The sequence below is a fragment of the Mytilus californianus genome, unplaced genomic scaffold (assembly GCF_021869535.1).
Source record: "Mytilus californianus isolate M0D057914Y unplaced genomic scaffold, xbMytCali1.0.p SCAF_13, whole genome shotgun sequence".
In the NCBI taxonomy this organism is placed as follows: Eukaryota; Metazoa; Mollusca; class Bivalvia; order Mytilida; family Mytilidae; genus Mytilus; species Mytilus californianus.
Window position 1 is genome coordinate 36,447,994 of NW_026262615.1, and position 15,629 is coordinate 36,463,622.

Here is a 15,629-nt window from a genome sequence, read left to right on the forward strand (position 1 = left end):
TAAATAGCTTTTAACAACAATCGATTCCCTCGGGCTTTTCAATAATATTATCGTAATGTCATTTCTTCCGAAGTCAATAACCAACTTCTTGGTTATTCGTCTTGGACATTATCCTTAAAAACAAGCTAAAAAAGCCGATACTATTCCGATTGTCATAAATTACCATTTTTATATCATTTGTCATCCAGACGCTATACTTTGAAAAATAAAGCGGCTGGATGATCGAGACTACTTCTGTCGTTCATGTTTTCGACGGAGAGTATCAAGTATTTCTACTTAAGGTAACTTCCGATACTAAGGGAGATAACAACGTTTTACTGATGTAAAACTGGTTCCCTGTTTTAATCTTAGGATATATCGCCTATATATCTGGGTCACGGGTACAGTTCCGTTGTCGCCTGTTGATAACGTGTGTAAACAACTTACAGCTGATCGCACGGAAGAGAGGAAGGTTTATCAAAAAGATTAAACTCATGCTTTCGTTAAAATGAAGAATATGAATAGCTTCAGCCTGAAAGTTCACACAGTCTTAAATGATTCTCAACTTATAAGATCATCTAATACAAGTTTTTGTGAGTTTAGCTCTGGCTCACCACCTAGCGCAGAATCTGTTCGTTAAGATGTGTGATTGTCCCCTGCGGATACTGTCGGCAAACGGAAATACGACCTTGGAGGTGGAGGCAGTGGAGCATTTTGTCCATACCATGCTACCTTGTAGTAGCTGCAGTGCATGTAACCTGCATATCAATCATATGTAACAGCGTAGATACGAGGAAAAGAAATGGGACTGGTGAATTTGTTATCAATTCAAAAGCTGCACTTGGTAAGATATTTAAATTTTCTCTCTAGATTCTCTTTACACATTTTACTTGGTGGAGAAGGTGTATGGTTTCATGTCTTGTATAAATGAACCTGCCCCACACCTCTCTTTTTCTTTCTTGAATTCCCCTCTATTATGGTCTGGGGTTTGTGTGGTTTGAGGGTAAAAAGCATAATTTTGAGGGGAAGTGGTGCCCAAATTTTTTAGGAAGCTGGACTTTTTTTATCATTTTTGCAATGAACAGAAAGACAACAGCATAAGGGGCTTTTTAGTTTTGCATCAAAAAGGGGAGGATTATTTTGTAAATAATTATTTGGTAGCAATTTTTCATAAATGAAATTAGAATTGAAAAAGAAAACAAATACAGTCCCAATGATTCATTCACAGAAATAATGTTTTACAAACTTGAAATATTAGTTGTCTTTATCTTATAATCAGAATTTTCATATTAATCATCTTTTGCATGTGATCAAAGACCATGTGGTCTGATACCTTAGAGATTTAGTCATTTAAAAACACAGATGGAATGATGTGTAGAATGCAGGATAATGCATGAAGGGAAAAAAGAAAACGAGGAAGGGGCATGCAAGCCACACCCACCCTCACTCCACATTATCAGAAATTTATATGAGTCTGTGATCTATAAGAATAAAGGCAAATATGAATTTACAATCATATTATATAAATATAAATTTTAAAAAAAAAACAATTGTATATTCCAAATTAAATTATGAACTCAAAAGTCTAAATAGTTTATCTAATTAACCAATGCGCAGACTGACATTTCATATCATATTTTTCAGGAATGATACATGCAGGAATTAGTGCCACACCTTTTAACTATTTTCTTAATGGATTGAATATACTTTCTGTGAATTCATCCACCATAAAGAAAAAGGAGAATGAAACCGGATAGAAAATATTTGCAGTTGCAAAAGAATCCTGTAAATTAATTCAGGAGAAGAAACAGTTTTAAACATGGTTAATATAATGAGTAATTGGAAGGTAATTAAATCTTTAGTTAAATAATTTCAAAGTTTTTTTTTTGATACTTTACCAAAATAGATATAAAGTATAATGAGGACCATAATTATATTCATATTTGCCCTAGCAGTCATAAAAATGAATTAACAGATCTTGGTAATAATTTCAAGTGTAGGGTCAATATTTCAAATTAATTTTTTGGTAAGGCAGTGTTATATATACTTGAAGACTTTGATGTATAGATCATGACAGAATTTGTTTCAACAAAAATATTGAACTAGATTTAGTAACATTGGTATTTATTAAACAAATTCAATTTCAACAAATTTAATGAACCCAATTTGGTTTTGAAAGCCTTTATACATTATTATCACAAATTTCATTGTTGACAGCCTGAGTTTCCAGTTAATTTTAAATGTAATATGTTTTAGCTATAGTATTTGAACACTGCATGTACTTTCATTAATATATGTTGTACTACTTTTTTTTCATTAGGTTGAAGCCAGTTTTGTTGCAGAATAGCAAATGTTTGGTACTGGTTGGAACTATGAAAGTAATACAGGTAAATTTAAAGAATTAAAAGGCTTTAAGTTTATTAATAGAAAAGAAATGCCCAAATGTCAAGGTCAAAGTGGACCTTGTAGATTCTAAACACCCTTGTGAAATCTTTAGAAGCCACAGTCTTCTATGGTGAGAGGATGCCATACTTTGCAATGCTCATGTTATTATATGGAATGATTTTTTTTCAGTTTGTGAGTGAATTTATAGTTAATTTAGTTAAAACAAATGGCTCGTTTATTATTATTTTTATTATTTTGTTATTGAACAACCGAAGTTGATAACAAGTAATATAAAAGTCTCATTCATTATGAATCCTATAATTATATAAATTTACTCTCAATACGATTTTTATTATATTTCTTATCAATTGTAGGTCTTATGGTGGATCATCATCCTTTAAAGAACAGCAGGTTATTAGCAGCAGTTTTACAGAAAAATGAAGGATATAAATGGCTGTCAATGGTAAATACATACATTTTAGGATAATTACATGCAGTTTCCTTTGAGAAAAAACTTGAGGTTTCATTTGATACTTTTTAATCTGATAATGGTGTTTTGCTGGCACAAACATTTTTTTTTTTGGACAATAGATTTAGTAGATTTTAGTTTGCCTCAAGTTGAAATGCACAAGTTCATATCTCATCAACTATAAATTGTAGGATCATGTAAACTTGTACAAAGATGACATACATTTGCCACTTCACTGACTTTGGTTATGTTAAACATCCAGTTTCATATCTCAGCAACCATATTTAAAGGTGTCAGATCATGCAAACTTATATACACAGATGACTCTCAGAGTCTCAGTTAGTACCTCAGCTTCCAGGCAAATGAAGGTCACAGTGATCCACATTTTACACTATTGATTTGTACTTTATTTTATTATTTAATAAATATAAAATATATTATAAAGACTGCCACTGGTTCCTATGTGTAACAATGAAGCTAACTATGTGATGTAGATTACTTATGTTTATCACAAACTTGGTCACATGCTGTATATGTAAATGTATACCAAAAAGAACAGTTCAACTGTATTGATTTAAGGTGAATGGTCAAGGTCACGGCTATTAAATTTATACCTTGAATTTGCATTTGTATTGGACACTATAATGCTCCCTATATTGTCACTTATATTTCATTCCAAATTGCCATTGAACATTAAAAAAACCCTAAAATGGATGTACATCATATGCAGAAGCAATATAAAATTGCATACCCATCAGGTGACCTAATTATTGCAATCACTTCAAAAACTTGGCCATATATCACATCATGATATTAAACGCTTAATGAGTACCTTTGTTAGTCAGGTATATAATCTTTTTTTAATTGATGTTTTAATACATGAATGGATTAATTTTGCACTATAATACTATATATTACACCTTTTCATTACAAAATAATAAATTAAACTTTCAGGTAAATGCAGCATCAAAACGTTCCCCCGGCAAATTTACTCTGAAAGTTTGGGAAAGTATGAATTAGAAATTGGAGAGGCAAAGAGATAACCAGAAAACACAGAATTTAAAAGAGAAGAATTGAAATAAAAAGAATAGAAAGAAGGCCCCATGTAGTTCAAATGTTAAAGAAGGAACAACATATGAAATAGAAACTGAAGTAAACGACAATGCTTTAGTGCTTGTGACATTCATCAAATTCCTTCTCATATTCTTTATAATATATATATATATATAGATCAATGTGTAAAATTTGATTTTCAAACAAGACGTCTTTTAAGACATAGTGCCATCACTCAGGTAGCAGCTGTCAGTGGATCAAACCTATTCCAGAGATGTAATATGCCAAGATGTGACATTTTAAATGAAGGGAGCAAAACAACTGGTATTTTCTTTTCTAATGCCACTAATAGTAATATGATATATCTGAATGGGAGCAACCTGTACTATTCAATATGGATCGAAGGATTGACAATTTTGACAGGGAACAAAATGAACTCTAATTATGCTACATTTGTGTATGACTATCAATCAGTATCTGACTGAATCAGAGGAGTAAACTATATACATATTTTTAAATATAACAGTCTATATTTTTGCTTAATTATTGAGGCATTAAAGAAAGTTGAAAAACCTTTGAAAAAGTTATAATTTCATCATTTTTTGCTTATGTTACTATGACAACTGAAAATATATAATGTATTATTATTATGCCTCATCAAACTTAAATCATTAATTGAGGACAGGGTGACAAAGTCTTGACATTTTTTTAATCCATTTACTTGCATGACTGGTATCTATGAATCGATAATTGAAAGAAAAAAATATATGGTGATTTTCGCTAACTGCTGAGTAATTTGTTTTGCTCATTTTAGACCACAGTAATGCTTATATAAGCTGCATTATCATAATATTTGTTTACATTTACATAGAAGCCATGTGTTGTAGCTCTGAAATCATGGTATTTGATCTCTTTTTGTCTGTTATGTAGTTACTCTTGCACATCAGAACAATGCAAAAACTTGAATTTTCCAATTTCTTGTCCTGTTGCCATGGTAACCATTGTTCGTAGAAACAAAAATTGCTTCCATTTGATTGTCTTGTGAAACTGTATTATTCTGTGTAAGTTTAACAAAGGATATGACAACATGTGTCACACTTTGTACACACAATTTTGAAAGATTTACAAAGAACTGCTGTTGATCACTGTGTCGTTAGGGGTCACAAAAACGTTTTTAGGTCAAAAAATAGTCTGGTGACCCATATTTTTCTTTTTCTTTTTTCAAAGTTCATTGTTTTGACCATCTTTTGTTAAATTTTAAAAAATATTCATTGGACCAGTTTTTTGGAAATTTAAGAAAAATAGAAATTTTTATCAAAATCTGTGTTTTTTGTGTGCAGCAGTGTTGATGAAATTTGAGCCGAAATTAATAAATATGAATAAAACTGCCATTATTTGTGTTTTATTTACATTTTTAATGTTAATTTTGTAATAAATGAAGAACAAACCTTTCAAAATACTTTCAAAGGCTTGAAAAAAATCCAGAGTTTCTACACCAGGTAGGTATTTATGCATACACGTGATGTACCAACTTTGGTGACCGTTACCATGGAAACGAGTCTGGTGACATACTATTTTTAACTCAAATTTTTATAGAGGCCATTGCATAGTATATGTATGCAAATTTTAAGAAAAATTCAATGGTGAAAAAAAAATTGCTATATCTGTAGGGATCCACCTTAAACTAGTGTACAATACTAGCAGCTTCTTTTTGAACTTGAAATGAAATTGATGTTACTTTTACATCGTCATAGAACACTTCATATATTTACTCTTCTGACATTTGGTATTTAGTTGATATCAGTTTCATTGCTTATCTCACCTTTTACTTCCTTTATATTTTACTTGTTGAAACGTCTCAAGTGGTATAAATTTAAATCAACCCCGAGTCGACTGGTAAATACCAGTTTTATCCTACAGGTGAGACCTTAACTCCCCGATTTCGGCCGACAACGATCCACAACGCCACATTATGTAATATTTTCAGAAGTGTAAACCATGATGAGGACAACATCTAAACATTGGATATTGAAGCAATGCAATCACCTTATCTTGATTTTGGTGACAAATTATACAATAGGAATTGTAAGGCAAATTCAAAATATTGAACAGACAGAAATAAACATGCAAATTTGGGAATGTACACTGTAACAGTGCACATGAAAAGTCAACAGGGAAAGCACTAAAAAACTGCTATGCCTTCATACCATTTGAATGTCATTTCAAGAATTAAATTTCACGACCTGACACATCAATAAACCGAATAATTTCACAGAGCTGTATCAGTTTGCACAGGCTAAATATGTTTTCCGACACTGACGTACAACCGATTATTATAAAAACACAACTCCCTCAAAATTTTAATTTAATGATTTCAATGGTTTATAACACCCCTATTGCATGTATTGTTACACATGGAAGTAATACAGAATTCAGAGTAAAATACCGGATAACTAATGATATTATGGGATAACTCATTACTGCATAGCTAGTACATATTATTATTCCTTCATGTACCATAACCATATGAGACACCATTAAATGCGAACACATATCTGAATTCAAATTGATCAAAATAAATGTTATAGATGAAATCATGTATATCACTCGACAATGGAGACAACAATATCAAACACCAATAGATCATATGTAAATGCACAGTAGTCTGATCTCAACATCATCTAAAAAGTCTGAATGATAAGTTATTCAATCATGTTCAGCATTTCAGTTTGTTTCAAAACTTCTCCACTGCGGTACATTCAGTTTTGATCAGAAGCTTTTCAGACAAGTAATTATTATGTTGATGTAACTTAATAATTTATTGTTAAGTCAATTAAGATCTGTTTAAATTAACATGACCGTTTCAGATAAAAAAAAAAACATAGATCGAACTTTCCAGTTTGACACCATTAGACATGCTTAGAGGCACAGCGAACTGGTTATTTTTGAAAAACAAAATGTATGCTGAATAACTTGAAATATAAAAATGGAGTGTTCTAGAAAAAAATATATTATACAAATGAGTTCACGTTTTGATCCCATTTCTAGCTTCAGCAAATGTGATCGTCACTTGCTTTCATTTCGAATAAATTTGAAAAAAAAACAGACCATTGCATGCTTAAATTATGTATTGATTGTTTTGAATTGACAATTTCTTTAGTTGTTTGTCTTTGTTTGAGTTCCGTCTTTACTCTCAACTCAGAATTGAGTATAGCTATGTATCTGATGTATAAACTATTCAGAATCTTAAATTTCTTTGTTTTGCCTATCACCATAGCTCTCAATGTTTTAATGTGTTAAAGTTTGTACACATGTTGTAAAATGAATGTGTCTCTTGAAAAAAAAAATCATAGCTTTCGTTATTTTTGTTTTTGTTTTGTTAAAACAGGTTTCATTGTTTGTGGTAGTTGGTTTTGTATAAGTATTATTTGTGGTCTAAATAATTTCTGCTTTTATTAAAATGTTGATACAAATTAAACTATACTGTAATGCAATGTGTTCTCAATTTAGAAAAGTGTCTCTATAACAAAAAACGGGAATGTACCGTCAGCAGGAATATCAACATAGGTTAAACAAATATTGAACTTTTATAAAACTGTACTACGTACATCTTTTTAAAAGTAATGAAAATATTAAGTACATCAATGACATTTAAACCGAGCATGTATAACATCTAGTTTCATATCAACTCCATTAGTAATAAAAGTTATTGTGAATTTGTTGGCAAGGATTGTTGCCCTATAATGTACGTGATAGTCTTTCTCTTTCAAGATTTTCTAGTACAGAATCTTGTTTCATATCAACGCCAGTATTGATAAAAGTTTTTGTGAATTTGTTGCCAATGATTCTTGGCCTATAATTTACATGGTATTCTTTCTCTTTCAAGATTTTCGTTACATAATCCTTTCTTTTCGTCGTTTTTAACACCTTACCATCCTTAAGATAAAGCTGAATAAATCGTGAGATTGCGCTGTACTGGTTCAGCCATATTTGGTATTATAATATTATTCACACTTATTTTGTTGAGAACCACTAATAAAATGAAGAGGAGGCGTGAAAAAGGGAGGTATTTGTTTAAAGGCGTTCACACTTTTCTCTTACAAACCTATAAAAACACAGGCTTGAATCATTTTGTATAATGCGTTAGAAAAAGCAACCGGTCGATCAAAAAATGACAAACGAATCTCTGCTTTTTACAGCATTGTCAACAAGAAATATAAAACTTGCAAAGATTTTTGTATTAGGTGGCGTTACTAGTAATTGTAAAAATGCAAATGGACTTACACCACTAATGATCGCTTGTCACATGAACGTTGATGAAAAAAAGAAGTTTGAAACTGACTGACAAAATCAGTAAAAGCAGGTAAAAGATTTAGTCGAGCGGACGAAATGAGAATATGGGGAAGTTTTGACAGTTAAATTGAAGATCTATATTTATAATCTATCAAATGTTGAACTGTTAATTATTAAAAGATTTTTTAGAACTAGCATGAAGGAGACTTAGAATTTGCATCAAGTGTGTTTTATTTTGTATACTGGAAACCATCTATATGATTGTTTTGCTTATATTTTTGATATAAATTTATGTTTGTACTAGTACAATGTTAATAAAACTTTGAAATATTTTTTGATTATAGTTTGTGATGATCTTCTATAATTGGCACCCGCATATAAGATACAACATCGATTCCACTTGTAATTACTTTTTGTAAGTGCATTGAAGTGAGTCTTAGTAATCTTTAAAAAAAAAACAAAAACAAAAAACAAACACTACGCTTGATATTTTCCCTTACGTTAACAGTTGTATACATGCCTTTGCTTTCTGTCATTTTTTATAGAAACATGTATGATAAGCAACAGGTGTATTTATGTATATTTAAAAAAGAAGATGTAGTATGATTGCCAATGAGACAACTCTCCACAAGAGACCCAATGACACATGCATTAACAACTATAGGCCACTGTACGGCTTTCAAAAGCCCATACCGCATAGTAGTCTGTAAGTCTTATAAACTGTAGCTGCAAAATTTTGATATATTGTAAAATAACAAAGCAATGTCAAGTCAAGCTGCACCAGAAATAAATACAATATATGACACTTGTAAGCCTATCGAACTGAACAAAACACGTTGACAATGGTTGTAATAAATTGCACTGAAATGTATCAATATACTATTTAAAATATGCCGTTTCGACTAATTAAAATAACCCGGAAGAAACGACTAGATAAGAACACGGAAGACAAATAACAATTTTTTTTTTCTTCCGAAACAATGTTGGTGTAGTTGAACAAAGTAAACTGAAATATATAGAAATTTTTGTCATAAATAGAAATAAGAAGATGTGATTTGAGGGCCAATGAGACAACTCATCCAAGTCACAATGTGTAAAAAGTAAACAATTATAGGTCAAAGTCCTTCAACACGGAGCCATGGTTCACACTGAAAAGCAAACTATGAAGGGCCCCAAAATGATTAGTGTACAAATTCAAACAGGAAAACCAACGGTCTAATCTATATAAAAAACGAGAAACGAAAAACACTTATGAACCTCATCAACAAACGACAACCACTGAACAACAGGCTCCTTACTTAGGACAGGTGCATATTATTATATTATAAGCTCCTATTTTTTAAAGTTTTTATAAATTCCTGTCATTTAAATGTTTTTGTTTGTATAGTCCTGACAAAGGTTAAAATAGAAAAGCGTAACAGACGCACTAAGTTTATAAAGTTTTGTTTTCTTCTACATGGAAAGAAACATACATTTCGAAATTGATACACAATGTATTACATTTTTATGTCTAGATAATATTTGTAGGTTTAAGTTGTTGGTGATATATATTTTCCTCAGGTATAGCTCTGATTATTTTACGAGTTTAACAGTTGGTCTAAGTTTGTTTTATTAACTTTTTGACGTTTGTATATGGGTTTTGGATTTTCAAATATTGTGGCCCCGAGCATCTCTGACGAGATATTGTTTGTCGAGTTCTCATGTGGTGTATTTAATTTTTTTACCTTTCGTGTAAGTATATATGAACACTGCTTGATAAAAAGTCATACACATATTCATTTCAGTAGCTCTTTTGCGTGTAAAGAGTTGGCATACAAAATATCAACGATATGCGACTCAACGTGGCGAGTTCAATCTGACAAATCACTAACTTTGACTGTCTTTAAGAAAATTCTCAATTATCCAGCCCAAGTTTATAGAATTTTAAAGTTTAGTCAATATACAGCCACATCTGTCGTTACATAACATCAATACAGATTCTAACTTTGATATCAAGTCTTATTTTCGACCTGTCTAGTCAACAGTATGTCAATACTAACCTGTTGTTTGAATGATTGAACAACATCATACATAAGCACAATCAAATATCTCATGTATGCCCTGCTAAAGAGTTACAAAAACGTACAGTCCTACATTTTATCGATACAATATAATTGTATTTGGCATTGTATAATATCAACGGTGTTTATTTGCTAAATCGATAAGTTTAATGGAGACTATATACAAGAGATATATGTAAGAAGGTTCCGACGGGACTATCAAGACAGCAAAAAATGAATTAAAAAATTTGCCAAAATTACCATAGCCAGAATAAGGAAGATGAATGATTGAACCAGTCCATTATCCATAACCTTGAAATTTATTCATTGCAAGTTTTATCAGTCGTGCGACTCTAGGTTAAATTCGTTCATAAATCAAAAGATTTTGCTACGCAGAATCTTTTGATTTATCATTCAATTCCCTGTTTATCATCCAACTGAAAACATTGAATATTTTTTTACTGGTTTCAAAGACCATACATGCGTTTGAAGAATTGTGAACACATACCGGTTTTATTCGAGGGACCTTTGTTATCGGATTTTCTTCAAGATATTATTTTTACATGCAAAGTTAAAAAGCTTGAAATAAAAGCTGAGTATGCAACACATTGAATTTGACTTGTACAAATCGTGTGGATGGTATTTAAGATATATGAATAATTGTACTCACCAAGCCTTTTCTGAAGATGTCGATGATGAAAACGATGTCTGGACAATATATGTAAAGTCTTGGGAAAATTATTGTATAAATGTTCTACAGTTTAGAACTCATGGAGTGTTGATACCACTTTGACTATGAGGAATGTTGAAGCCCAAGGATCAATAAAGAAAACCTAGCTGTTCGAAAAATGTTGTGCATTTTGCATGTTAATTCACCCTTGCAGCAACTTTTTTGAGGGGGTCCATAGTAGGCTGCTGATGTCAATATATTCGAGTTCTGAGTTCTAATCTCGCACAGGGTCCGTGCATTCGACTCCAATCTTAATTGACTAGGATTTTCAGTTTTCCTACCGAAGGTCGATTGTTCTCTCCAGGCACTCTGGCTTCCTCCCCAATAAAAACTGACCGCCACGAAATAGCACAAGAGTGTTTAAATTGGCGTTCAATACCAATCAATCAATCAATCAATATTTCTTCCCATGCAATCTCAATGTTCATAACAGAAAAATAAAAGCTAACCAACAGTACTGTTTTGAAAAGATTTTATTCATTTACCTTGTGAAATATTTGCCACTGGCAACCGGTATAAAATTTAACCGAAACAAGATTATCTTCGAATCTTTTTAGGAAACCGTAAAGTTCAGAAATGTATCTTTAAATGTACAGGTAATGTAAACAATATCAATTGAAAGCAATTTTCCTATTTCGTTTCTGCCTATTTTTTGTTGCTAACCTGAATTTCCCTAAAATGGGGATTTGGTGATTACATTTTTTTTCCAAATGATTCGCAAATGAATTGCTATTGTTTACTCTTACATCTAAAGGAGTAATGTTTTGCCTGTTTTACAATTAATAAATTATTTTCTGACTTTTTATAACCCCTCTTGATTTTTTTTAAACACTTATTAAATTATTTATCAAAGGTACCAGGATTATAATTTAATACGCCAGACGCGCGTTTCGTCTACATAAGACTCATCAGTGACGCTCAATTACCGAGCTTTGACCTCAAATTTAAAAAAAAGTGCACCATTTTTGGACTCTACGACCATGCAAAAATTAAAATTAACATTTCTCTAAACAAAAAGTCTAAATTTAGCCTACAGGTAGAGTGGTTCATTAAGGTTGACAATGGCTAGGACACTCCATTAAGTCTAAATGTGCAAAAATTTACCAGTCATGTGGATTCTTATGAGACGACATTCATATTCATGTATTTGTGCATAACAGAAAAGTGCACTGAATTGTAAAAAGTATATATTGTGTATCAGAAAGATGCTAGGTAAACCTGCATGGAGGTCTTGTGTGATATTTATTCAATGTATAAACATGTTATAGTTGATTGCCAATGTGTGGAATTTTTTATATTTCGATAACTACATTTGGACACCTACATGTATATTTAAATTGAGTTTGTGGTTAATAAATGCATATTCTTTTTTTTATTTGAAAATTCAAATTGGATGTTATACATCACATGATATTCTGTACTTCATATTGTGTTATTAGATTATAAATAGCTAAATGTCAAATACCCACAAGTACTCTTTTTTGCGATGTGTTGTGTCTATTGTTTTTGTGCCTTTTACTGATCTATTGAGTTACGTTATATAGATACAATGGATAAGCGTGGATTCTTGAAAAAGAAACCATGAGCCCGGAGGGCGAATGGTTTGTTTTTCATGAATCTACGCTTATCCATTGTATCTATAACTTAAACCACTTTTGTTAATTTCTTTTCAAAATTAAAGCCTTTTCTTAATTAAAAGGTATTGTAAGTGAGTTTAAATAACCATGTTATCGTGTCCAACGATGCATTGACAAATCTCAGATCACAATTAATTGGTTAACAAATACAAATATAACACTTCTACCTTTAAAGATCTTTATATTACCAGGCATATGAATATTATCTGTTTATACAAAATAAGACATATTCGAAATTATTTCTAATAAAATTGAAAATGGAAATGGGGAACGTGTCAAAGGGACAACAACCCGACCAAAAAGCATATATAAAGTATATATAATAAGTATGTTATCGAATTTTTTCTAGCACTCTAGGCACATCACGATTTTCTTGCATAGGAACTTGCGAACAAATATTTGTAAAACTATGTAGTAAAACAGATGAAATCAAACTATATTTATAAAACAAAAATTGACAAATAGAATGTAGTCATTTTTGTTTCAAACATAAAATTAAAAAAAAGGGTACAACTCGCTATTATTACAAAAATATCCACTATAACATGCAAAATTAAAAAGAAACCAGATAACTTAAGAATTGAATCAACAGAGAGAATACAGGGATTCGAACCTAAACCGACAAATCCCTATCTTTAACTCATTGATTTTAACCATACTAACCTCGCGGCTACCAACTCATACTATACGACTGCCTATTGTGTCTATATAAAGGTACAAGCCCTGTGTGTCCGATGAACCGATGTATATCAGATGTTCATTTAAATATATAAAATAGACATCTATAGTGTAACCCATTGGTAGCCGATAGGTTTCGTGGATGTGTTGATGTCAGTCATACATAACAGATTTCAAGGAAGGGTTCGATTCCCAGTGAAGGCATATAAAATTACAAAAATTAAAGGTAAGTTTTTTAATAAATTCCATTAGTGAACAGAAATCAGTAAAATAGCCACTTCAAACTTAATGAAATTAGGCACACAAAGGAAACAATTGAATATAATTTGGTGAGTCAATTTCAGCGGCAGATTAAGAAGCGTTGATTCTAGAAAAAGAATCCACGGTAAATAAATAGGCTGACGTATATAGAAATTAGGCGTGCTATCCCATTTAAAATATATTTTCAGTGTGGTTTTATGTTGTGCTTTTATACTGCTGCCCCAGGTTAAGGGAGGGTTGAACACTCACAAACATGCTTAATCCTGCCACATTTTGTATGTGCCTGTCCGAAGTATGGAACCTGTTGTACAGTGGTACATTTTTCATGTCGGCTCTTTTATAGCTGACTATACAGTTTACGTTTTTTCTTATTGTTGAAGGCCGTACGTTGGCTTATAATTGCTTACTACCACTTCATTTTCACTCTGACGGATAGCTGTCTGAGCCTATCGCAATCACAATCATACCACATCTCCTCATTTTTATCACGTTTATATATTCATTATATATTCCATTCTCAATTTTATGTATATCCTATTTAAATTCCCTGAAGTCACAAACAACTTCTCCAAATTTAGCTCTAGATCCACTACTGATGCAATATCTTAGTAACAATACAAATAGAAATAGAAATTGTATGCTTGTAGTTTTGTTATAAAGATCAAAAGTATTGAGGTGAAATTTGTATGTATTTGGAAGGGGGTCTTGAATTTAATTTCATTCCTCAAGGTGGACACTTGAAAAAAAATAGAGAAATTCCTAAGTTTCCTCCCATCCTCCAATAAAAGAAATTGATTAGTCCCTAATAGTAATAATGCAATAAGATATTTTAGATGGCACAGGTGCTTGCAATAACAGGAGATGTTAGACATGGATTTTCCTTTGTAGGCCGAATTACTGGAATAGCAGCTACAATAGAGGGGAATATTTTGTCATTTGATTATCTTAAAATGAATCTTGTATTATTTGCCCCTGTTGGAAATTACTTAAACAAGCTTGACGTCAACACTGAATCATTTGATGTGGATATAACAAGTCAAAACGCAGCCTCTATTACCCAACTTAATTCTAGATCTGTTCTACAAATGAACCTGACAAAAATGATGGTACTGTTTGAAGCCACATGCAACAAACTTAGCACTTCTGTGTTTTGTGTGTCAGCATTCCCAAGTACCGGAGGGTTTCAGAAAGTGCGTCCTGTTTCTTGGCGTGAAAATACAAGATTTTCCGTATGTAGTTATTGTCAATCCTGATTAAAGGTAAGTTGTTTTTTTATCTTCAATTTTTTTCTTCGTAAAGTTCTAATTTGTTTTCAAACAGTATTATATCGTAAGAATGTCATATTTTTGAATTTCCAATAAAATAACTTAGCAATAGAGTCCTGTATATCGGTGACAAAAATGTGGGTTTTATGATAAAAACACAAAATTTGGCATGGTACGTGTTCTAGGTGTCTCAAACTATATTAGCTATGGACCCACCTTGAATTTCGATATGGTTGCTATTTCCATGATGGCCGCCATAAAATATCAAAATCGACATATATCACTTATATTATGTCACATTAGAAGGTAAAATTTGGAATGGAAGTAGTGCTGGGGAGTGTCGGAAATATTAGCTGTGAACCGACTTTGAAATTTCGATATAGCTGCTTTTTATTCAAGACGGTCTTCTCAATATTTCAAAATCAACTAATATCCCTTATATTAAATAAAATTTGTCATGTAAGTAGTGTCGGGTGCTTCGAACAATACTAGCTATGGACCCCAATTGAAACTTCAATATGGCGGTCTTTTCAAATATGGCCACTATAAGATATCAAAATCAACAAGTATCCCTTATAGAAGGTAATGAAGTGTTTTGACGTACTTTCAATAAAACTAAGTGCCCTATAATACCAAGTGTATGCCACATTTATATACTTAAGCCAAACATCCAAAGATTTGTGAGGAAAGTGTATGAAATCTTGCAGAACAGTAGTATATAAGAGGGATCAGGTGTAGACACTGGCGTCATTGAATTATTTAAGCTAGATTTAACTAGGATGTGTACTTCTCGACTGGAACAATTGTCTTCATGACCATCTGAAGAAGACATGGCAATGA

The 15,629-nt window shown here is 31.7% G+C and overlaps 1 long non-coding RNA gene across 1 annotated transcript; it reads left to right on the forward strand.

Moving 5' to 3' along the window:
* Positions 1-608: 608 nt before the first annotated feature.
* On the forward strand, positions 609-4,328 carry LOC127723812 (uncharacterized). The gene is made up of 5 exons (XR_007992266.1): positions 609-823; positions 1,624-1,825; positions 2,300-2,366; positions 2,739-2,827; positions 3,788-4,328. It is a non-coding gene; the product is annotated as an uncharacterized LOC127723812 (long non-coding RNA).
* Positions 4,329-15,629: the final 11,301 nt, after the last annotated feature.